The sequence below is a fragment of the Vespa mandarinia genome, chromosome 6 (genome assembly GCF_050613455.1).
Source record: "Vespa mandarinia isolate Hongniang chromosome 6, ASM5061345v1, whole genome shotgun sequence".
NCBI lineage: Eukaryota > Metazoa > Arthropoda > Insecta > Hymenoptera > Vespidae > Vespa > Vespa mandarinia.
Window position 1 is genome coordinate 4237501 of NC_140815.1, and position 10000 is coordinate 4247500.

Below are 10000 nucleotides of genomic sequence, written 5' to 3' on the forward strand. Positions count from 1 at the left end.
AACGTAAACGGAGATGTACACGTATAAGCGTAACGACATGATGAAGGTAGACAGTTCTTTCTTTTTTTTCTTTTTCCTTTTTTTTCTTTCTTCTTTTCTTTTTCTTTTTTTCGCAAAAAGGAAAAATATGGAAGATAGAGAAATAGTAAGAGAGGGTGTTTCTAAGGGTGAATTGAAAGACGGCAATCGAAGAGAAATGAGAACGGACGTAACCAGACTCGAATATAATTTTTCAACCGTCAGGGACGACTTAGAGAACGACAACTGAGAAAAATGAGCTCCTATCGCGCGGCAATTTGCCCTTCGTCCTTTTACGTGTGAACGTACCGAGGAATAGAAACCGATAGCTATGCTTTTGAAGTAGTCAGCTTCAGGATAAGAAGGATCGAACATTAGGACGGGATTGGATGCGATTGTGTGTAACTTTTTGTTAGAACCTGGCAGTTCCTTTTTTGTTGGTGTATGATCGCACATTTTAATGCAATATTTTTCTATAATCTCAACCATCGCGTACTACGATTTATCAATCTTCACAGCAGACCTTTCGATCTCATATTAGGGGGATATATATATATATATATATATATATATATATGTATATATATACGTTAACATAGACGTAAATAAGTACGTAAAACACGTACATGAGTATCTTTAAATATTCACAAAACAAATTATTATAAGAATTAGTTAAAAATTGTGTATGCGTACTATGACGTAAAGTTTCGAAGATATCGAAAAGGGCCAAGTTTTCGAAGAAGTAGGAGGAAGCTTCTATTATATCTCCTTTCTCTCTTTCATTCCCTTTCTCTCTAGCTGTTGTCACAAGAGTCATCTAATCAACGTAGAAAGTTTAACTTGGTTTAACTTCGAAAGCCTGAAAGTTTGATCGAATAAGATTCGAAGTTAAAACGAGACTATATTTTACCTCGAAACATTGCTATCGTTTGGTCCTCCCTGTTAAGTTATTACCTTGGCGACTTTTTACTTTTTCCTCTTAAATCACAATTGTTATTATACTCTTTATGATTTATCAGATAAGATGAAAGGACACGGTCGACGGTCAAGAATGCGACCGAATGGAGTACACGCGGTTAGAATTTCCTTAATGCACGAGGAAACTTCCCAGGCATTCGCATGGAATCTATCGATTTCCATTGAGACTTCACTAATGGCTATTATAACCTTAAGGTTTATTACGTGTGTATATATATATATGTATATACACACACACATATATATACATGTATGACTAATTAAGACGAGTGCTGTTGATTAAGAAAAAAAGAAAAAAAAGAAGAAAAATGGAAAAAAGAAAAATTAAATAAATGATCGTACGATTCAACTTGCACGATCCTTTTTCTTTTACTTATTCAAGAACGATGAGTTACCAAGGGACGATACGATAGAAAAGGGTTCGTTAATTGTGTTGATAGTGTTGATGGTTACTTCATTACACGCAAGTCGCTCGTTTGTTCCTACACCATCTCTCAAAGATCCTTTTAAGAGGGCCAACAATACGTATCACCGATATCGAATTCAATTACCATCGAGTGTTAGCTCGTTAGTCGTCGAAAACTCATTAATTTTCTAGAGCATTACAATTTTAACCTTCTTCCTTTGAGAAATCCCGTTGCTCATTAAATGCTCGAGCATGGACGTCCTCAAATCCTCCTTCCTTGTCCTCCTTGTGACTTTTAAAGTCGATTTTTCTTTCTTCAATGTCTGAAGAGTCCATCCATCGTAAGAACGAGAACGATGCTGCTGATTATAAAATGGATATATAATTTTTATCGCGCACGAGGAACGCATTACGCCCGCATAATTATCTCGTCGAGAGTCGCGTTAACTCTTATACATCCGACAGAAGATGTCAAGCTCATCAATTAAAAATTCTTTCGAAGAAGAAGAGGGATATTGCTTTGAAGGTAGCCGAGCGCATGCTTTTTAATCGAACTTCTTTGAGCTTTCTTTTCCTACTACGAAGATGTGTTGAGCAAGAAAAAAGAGAGAAAGAGAGAAAGAGAGAGAGAGAGAGAGAGAGAGAGAGAGAGAGAGAGGCAGACGAACGTAGCTACCAAATCGATAAAGTTTCAATTTGAAACATCTACAGACTGAAACGTTTAAATCGAAATAATCGAGCATTAATCTAAGCAATAATCGAATTAATCTAAATACAAGAAAAATTACCGAAATTAGATAGAAATGACCTCATGGAGAACCTTTTTGATTACTACTTTTATCCTTATAAAAATTATAATTTTTTTCACGAGAAATAAATGAATGTTTTCATTTAAATTGCTCGTATATAGATATATGTGTGTATGTGTGTGCGTATATATATATATATATATATATATATATATATATATATATATGTATATACGTCATTACTCTCTCGTTGTATTTTGATAGGATTCTTTCTGTACAAAGAGATACGATGCATACGGACAGCTCAATCTACATACACGATTCGTCTCCCTCCGTCCTAATAATTCTTTCTTTGATCCCCCATTCATTTCAATTTACTGAAACTTACTCGTATATATGGGCTGCTAACTGGATATTGCGTTTTGTCGGGAGCGTACAAATACGTCATAGTCGCTTTTATACCGTGTTTGCTCCCACACGTATATACGTATGTACATTGATACGCGAATCTACTATGATATATGTATAAGTATACATAGGTATATGCGTTAAAGCGCGTACGAATGATGGATACTTGGCTAGATATGCAAGTGTTTTGTTTACCGCAGGGTTACCGGAGCAGTTCGTGCGATATATCGTCGTAAGTTAAGTGTACTGATACACATTGGACAGTGGACTGGAACGTCAGTACTGTAACCGACTACTAGAGAGAGAGAGAGAGAGAGAGTGAGAGAGAATGAGAGACTCTGCTTTCCACCAATCGGAATAGATGTCGTATATATATTCTCTATTTCTCTCTCTCTCTCTCTCTCTCTCTCTCGCTTTCCGTGACATTTACGGCACGAACGATTAGAGCTTTCGCCGGATAAAGTCGTGATCCATCGGATGCGAATTTAATCGTTTCGAGAGATATGCGGGAGAGTTATCCTTGATTTCCTCGTACTAGTAGTTCCTTCATTTTACATCAAAATTTATTCGACAAGGATTTTGAAACATATTTTTCAAATATAAAAGAATGTACGATCTATCATAGGGAAATTGTCGAGAAAATCATAAGAAGGATTTTTTACGCTATGTTAGAAACAGGATGAATAAGAGATACACACATATACATATATGCACTCATACAAAATGAGAGAGAGAGAGAGAGAGAGAAAGAGAAATAGAGAAGTAGAGAACGGAACGAAAAATTTCTTTTGATCCTATTAAGTTCCGCATTTCAGTCGTCGCAATTTAAACAAACTAACGAGAGAGGAGGTACGTACGTATGTATATACATATGTAAATACGTACGCACGATGTATATACGCTCGACGAGTCGTGTAACGATGTCGTTAGGTAGCCGGCATGTTAAAAATAGTAGGTACGGGATTACTTGGGACATAACTTTAAATTACGAAGACCGAGCTGGCATCGATCGCGCCTGTATTTTAATGCTACAGTGAAAAGAAGCTTTATCGAAAGAGTAAATGTAAAAGAAGAGAACGAGACATGCTTTCTCTCTCTCTCTCTCTCTCTCTCTCTCTCTCTCTCTCTCTCTCTCTCTCTCTCCCTCATTCTCTCTTTTTTCCTGCCCATCATGTGTAGGGCTTTGTCGATACGTCATAATAACAGATGCATCATACATCATTACGTTGCCTGTAGCAAGTTATTTTGCTATAACGCCAAATGTTCTCTTACACGGTTTCTTTTTTCTTCCTATTTTGTTTTGAATTATAGATCAATGTAAAATTAAGGATGTACGATATAATAATTGCATGGTTAATTGAGAAATTTGTTCTCACTTGTTAATTAATTATTATTACATTTGGAACTATCGATTATTTCATGAAATATATTTAACAATATGGATATACGTACGTACACGCATGCACACATAAACACACATATATACATAAATGTATACCTATTTACATTCGTATTATACGTTCGTATGAATGTATAAATGCACGTACAAATATTTGTATTGAACTCGAACGAATAATTAATATCATGTTTCATGTGAAATTATCTACACATACATATCAAGGAGACGCCCGATGCACGATCTATTCGACTGATCTAAGCGTTAATCCTACTTCGCTCTAATTCATCGTTTGATTACGCTACTGTTACCGAACTAAGAACGGACGAACGGACAGACGAACGTATCGTATGTACATACGTGTTTGATTATGTAAAGGCGCGTACAACGATTGATCAAATCCAAGAATGATGTTTTCAAAGATCTTGTTTAAAAGAATTCATATGACTCGATTCTATTAACGGGAGTTGATAGAGTCAGATCGATTCTACAAGCCTCTTCTGAACTGAAGTTTGTAGACGGGGGACTAGAAGTTTTGAATCTGCTTTTCAATGATCCACATTGAATTTCTAAGATAGAGGATGATAGAAATTTTGCATTCGAAACTATAAAATTGGTATTTCATGAAACACTAAAGAGAAAAAGAGAGAGAATGAGAGAGAATGAGAGAGATATCGATGAAAATATTTCAAAAATCAAGTGATGTCATGCAGAATTTTTGAATATGTTCTTTAGCATATCGGAAGTCACGAAATTATCAAATATCGTATGATAATAATCAATTATGCGATTCGCATGGATTTGTTAACGTTATTTACATGATTAGAATGAACTCATGATTGATTAAAATATTTGCTCGTTTGAGAATGACAGGTAAATGAAGAAAAAGAAGAGGAGTGAGAGTAAAAGTGAGAGAGAGAGAGAGAGAGAGAGAAAAAGAGAGAGAGAGAGTTGTACTGTGTGTACGTATTCAGGCAATTCAGAAATTTCGAATTCATGTAAAGTGTGAATGCTCTTATTCCATTTTTTAAGTTTGTGGAGGTGGAAATACGCGGCGCGGAAATAAATGCAGAACGAAACTACCGCGCTTGTCTCGTTCCTATGAGCGTGCTCGTGCATTAATCGATATTGCAGATATTTTGTATTTTGCTTATACGTTGTTTGCTCAGCATGTAAGACACCAAACGTATTATTCGCGACGTACGCGTCTTTAAAACTAGGTTGCCACGACATGAATTTTTGACTAACAGAGAAAATGTACGACAGTGTTATTAGCATTGTATTTAGATATGTAATTAATAAAAATATGATATATGTAAATAAATATATTGATTATGAGTTTTTCCATTTACTTTTGTACGCTAAAATACTTTTTATATATAAACTGTCCGTTTTTATGCGATATCATTTTATAAGCAGTCGAAAAAAATATACTTTACCGTGATATTATATCGAATTTATTATACGCTACGATATTATATATATATATATATATATATATATATATATATATATATATATATATATAAAGCCGACAACGAATATACTTTTTCGCATTTCTTGGAAAATACAAACGTGAAATAAATATTTTTATAACTTTTACCGACCCCTTTTCTCTCTCTCTCTCTTTCTCTCTCTCTCTGTCTCTCTGTCTCTCTCTTAAATTCTCTGTTGTTTCGCATTGCCAAACTCTATTTACGGGATTTTTGCTCGGGTAACAAAAACTGCATGATATATTCCGTGCAAATAGAAGAACGGATGTATATATACTTGTTCCGTATCCGTCCTTCACGTATCCAATTCTCGTCGATCGCTGATCATGCATGGATAAAAGGAGAAAATGTACGCGGATAGCGTGAACGCGAAAGCATTTATTTATCTCTCCGATTTATCTCTATTTTTTATTCTTTGAAAATTTATCGAACGATACTCAATTTAATTACGTTACTAAATATCCATTTGTTTTTTTTTTTTTTTTGGTTCATAAATTATTATGATAGATAATGTAATTTGATTGTATTATTATCGCTGGTGCAAAGAAAAAAACGTAAATTTCTTTATCGTATAACTTTGACATTGTGACACGAGAATTGTAAGTAAACGTATGATAACCTGTGAAAGAGAGAGAGAGAGAGAGAGAGAGAGAGAGACAGAGAAAGAAAGAGAGAGAAAGAAAGAAGAAACGAAGAGAGAAAAGGAGAAAAAAGAACGCTCGCCTTCGTTTCTTATCGTAGTGGTTAAAAGAGCATACTTGCATGTTTCATGAAGCTACGTCAGAAATTCACGTTGCTATCAATTCGCTTGATCATAAGCACTACTGTCTCGCCGGTTGCATGTATATTATGACATGTCACTTATAGATGAAACGACGAGATGAGTTTTGGGTGCGTGTAAAGAAAAAGCAAAAGGTCATAGATATGCACGACAATTTTTCCGAGAGAACGAACATAACGCAAACATTTCTATCAACATATGTACATATATATATGTATATGTATGTATATGTATGTATATAAAAGCGTTTGCATTTGATCGCGAATATACTTAAGCTTATCGTTTGCTTTACCTTGTGCAACATCGAGCAAATATAATAATATAAAGGAGTCGTAGATATCAACGATTCGATTAATAAAGGGTAACTTGGAAGACGAACGATTCGGCAAAAGAAATGGTCTTTAATATGGATGGGCTACGACGATCGATACCGAGCCTTCTATCGGGCGCGTCATCTTTGCCTCGCGGCCACTTTTCGTGTTCGAGGGGTTAAAGACACGAGAGTACATATAGGAAAGAAAGGAAAGAAGAAAGTAGAAAAGGCCAAGGAAAAAGAGAGAGAGAGAGAGAGAGAGAGAGAAAGAGTAAGAAAGAGAGGATTGGAGAGACAGTGAGAGTGAGAGTGAGAGTGAGACTGTATGTGAGAAAGAGAGAGAGAAAGAGAGAGAGAGAGAGAGAGAAGAAAGAGGAACACGAACGATATTAACTGAACGCTTTTTATGTGTCGCGTTTGATATTTTACGAAAACTAGTTAAAGGGAGATCTTTAAGCGCTATCACGATGCTGGAGCTATGCCAGTTTTATGTCCAACGTCTGAGACAGCAAACGGGCTATGGTTTCGAGGGAAAACAACGTATGAGATTCTCTTTGAGCGGTCCTCTGTCTTTCTCTTTCTCTTTACTCTCTCCCTCTCTCTCTTTCTCTCTCTCTCTTTCCCTTTACTCTCTCCCTCTCTCTCTCTCTCTCTCTTTCTCTTTACTCTCTCCCTCTCTCTCTCTCTCTCTCTCTCTCTCTTTCTCTCTCTCTCTTTCTCTGTCTCCTTCTTTCTCTCTTGTTCTCCTTTTCTCGACCACATAAACGCATGGGACGGTTGGAATTTATCTTAATTACATTTTTTTAAATGTACAAGGAAAAAATCAACGACTACGAGAGAAACACTGTATTTCCCGAGGAAACAAACTCACGTTCAGCTTCTTTTTTTTTTTTTTTTTTTCCTAAGAGAAAACCGGCCAAAAGTTCACGTATTAAAAGTACCTACAAGGCCAATAAATTAGAACTGGCGCTTTGCCATTTCAATCTCGTGGATCTTGTCCGAAACAAGAATGCTGAAAACTCTTCCGTAGCCCATCATTTTGTCGGCGGGCGACTTGATTAATTGCGGGATAGGAATCGATTGATTCGGTGTACGAAGTTTGACAGGTTCCTTTCTAAATTCTCACGATGAAATTTTGTTTAACGACGAAAGTCGTTTCTGATTGAAAAAGTCATTCCAATTTTGTATCATTTAAATTATAATTCTATAGGATTTGAATTGTATACGAAAATAATAAAAATCGATCGATCCATCGCGCACGTCAAAGATTTAGTCGAGTGAACTATCTACTTTGGAAAATTATTTCCAAGTGTTATCGACGAAGTGTCGTGTAGTAGGTGGCAAATTGCATAAATCGATATAAACCGGGCATTCATTGGATTCATTGATTAACAGTGTCTGATACGCTTGTCATACCTTTTAGGTATGACACGTAACCATCCGTATTCGATTCTCAGTTTGGTAACTTGAATGAACGTTAAAGAATTTACATATATAGATATATAAGAGAACATACAATGAAATAATTATATCATCATTTAGAAATGGAATTCGTGGTGATTATATGGAAATATCTGCAACATACATTATGTACATGCATTCATACAAATCGATTGTAAGAGGATCTTTTAAATCGAAAAGTGAATAAATAAACGTGTGTCTTTGTGTGCGTGTATGTGTGTGAACGTAGATGTAGGTATGAATGTGTAAGTATTTGGTGAATATGTAAAGGGAAACATACGTAATTTTTGCCAAACACGTGCGAATAACTCGTTCAAGCATACTTTTTCTTAAAGAACGTTGTAATCCGAAAGTGGTGGCAAGTAGGAACCAAGGTTACCACATAACGTATTCTCTTACGAAGGTATTCAGATAAAAAAAAAAAAAAAAAAAAAAAGGAAAGAAAAAAGGCGCTTAAGCGCGAGTTTTGTCCCGGTTTTATTCTACCGTTTCGGTACAGCTTGAATTGCACATATTAGGTAAGTGTCGCCCTGTATAACTACCGCTCTGTCGTGTTCCGGAAAAATTCCGCCTATATATTTTGACCTACAGAGAATAAGCATGTTCTCAGGAGGTACCAAGAACGTGATTTCGAGATCCTAAGATCTCCTGAATTACGCCTACCATTATAAGAATTTCTTTTCCCACGATAAAGGCCACGTGCGATTTTCTCATAAAAGAAACAAAGAAGAGAAAAGAAATTCGGCTTTAAAGGTCAAATGAAATTTTATTTTCGAGAATTTTAATTACCAATTGAAATCGTATTACCATGTGTAATTGTCAAGAGTAATAAAAAAAAAAAAAAAAAAGGAAAAGAGTAAAACGAAAAACGTTCAATTTTCTATCGACAAAGCTATCAGATAACTGTTACTAGATAAATTTTGAGCAAAGGACATGCAACGAAAATGTAACGATTGAAGAGCGAATGACTTTTAATGATTAATGAAAATGTACATAAGCGAAGTTATTTATCGAAAATTAAACAGATTTTCCATTTGAATTTTCACATATCTATCTACATTTCGTATTATCTGATTATAACGTTTTATTTGCATTTTGACATATATACATATACATAGATAGACGAATGTATAAAATATAATTTTATCTTTAAAATATCAATGATTGAGAAAATATTATTAAACGTTCTTTCGATCGGGAGATATAATATGATTAATGATCTTGAATACTCTCGAGAAATACAAAAGCTAGAAGGATAACAGCATTACGTTAAATTAATCAATCGATTATGTATACTCAAACTTATCAATCGTATTTTCTAACAACTAGACGTTAGAGTTTCATTGAACACGGAGGACGCACGCATCATCGGAGAAAATCGATGCACAATAATCGTCCAACGACGTCTCTATACGGAACATTTGCGTGCGGTTTAACGCATTGTGACAGTTGACGAGGCGCAAACCACACAATTAATTTAATACCTGAAGTCAACGGTAACATTATGAATAATAAAGAATATTTTTCGTATTTTCAATGGCACGTTGGTAGGTACTTAATGTTTTCCCCATTCAGGATATGTTTTACGTTGCCATAAAAACTATAACGACTTCAGTCGCACGACGATTAACCCGTGCATACTCGATCGTACGATAGCGTCTCGTAAAAATACGATACGACTTATTAGCCGCATTTACGGTAAAAAGGATATACGCTTTTCTCCGGGTTCTCAAAGCTACTACTCGTCTTTTATATCGTGATATCGTACCCGTTTAAGGACACTGTGTCGTCCTTTATGACAAAGACGTCTGAGGTTTAATGACATTACGAATAAAATACATATAGAATGCAACTCTTTTAATGTCACTCGATCTTTCATAAGGGATATATATATATTTATTTATTTATTTATTTATTATATATATTTATATTTATACGTTTCCGCACGCGTATCTTTAAGAAAGTAACAATAATATTAATGATGAGAAGTTAATTGA

General features: G+C 35.1%; 1 protein-coding gene across 18 annotated transcripts in view; it reads right to left on the bottom strand.

The window, feature by feature from the left end:
- mmd (disintegrin and metalloproteinase domain-containing protein mind-meld) overlaps nucleotides 1-10000 on the bottom strand; it is a 56953-nt gene that overhangs the window by 44866 nt on the left and 2087 nt on the right. The gene's annotated exons all lie outside the window — the stretch shown is intronic.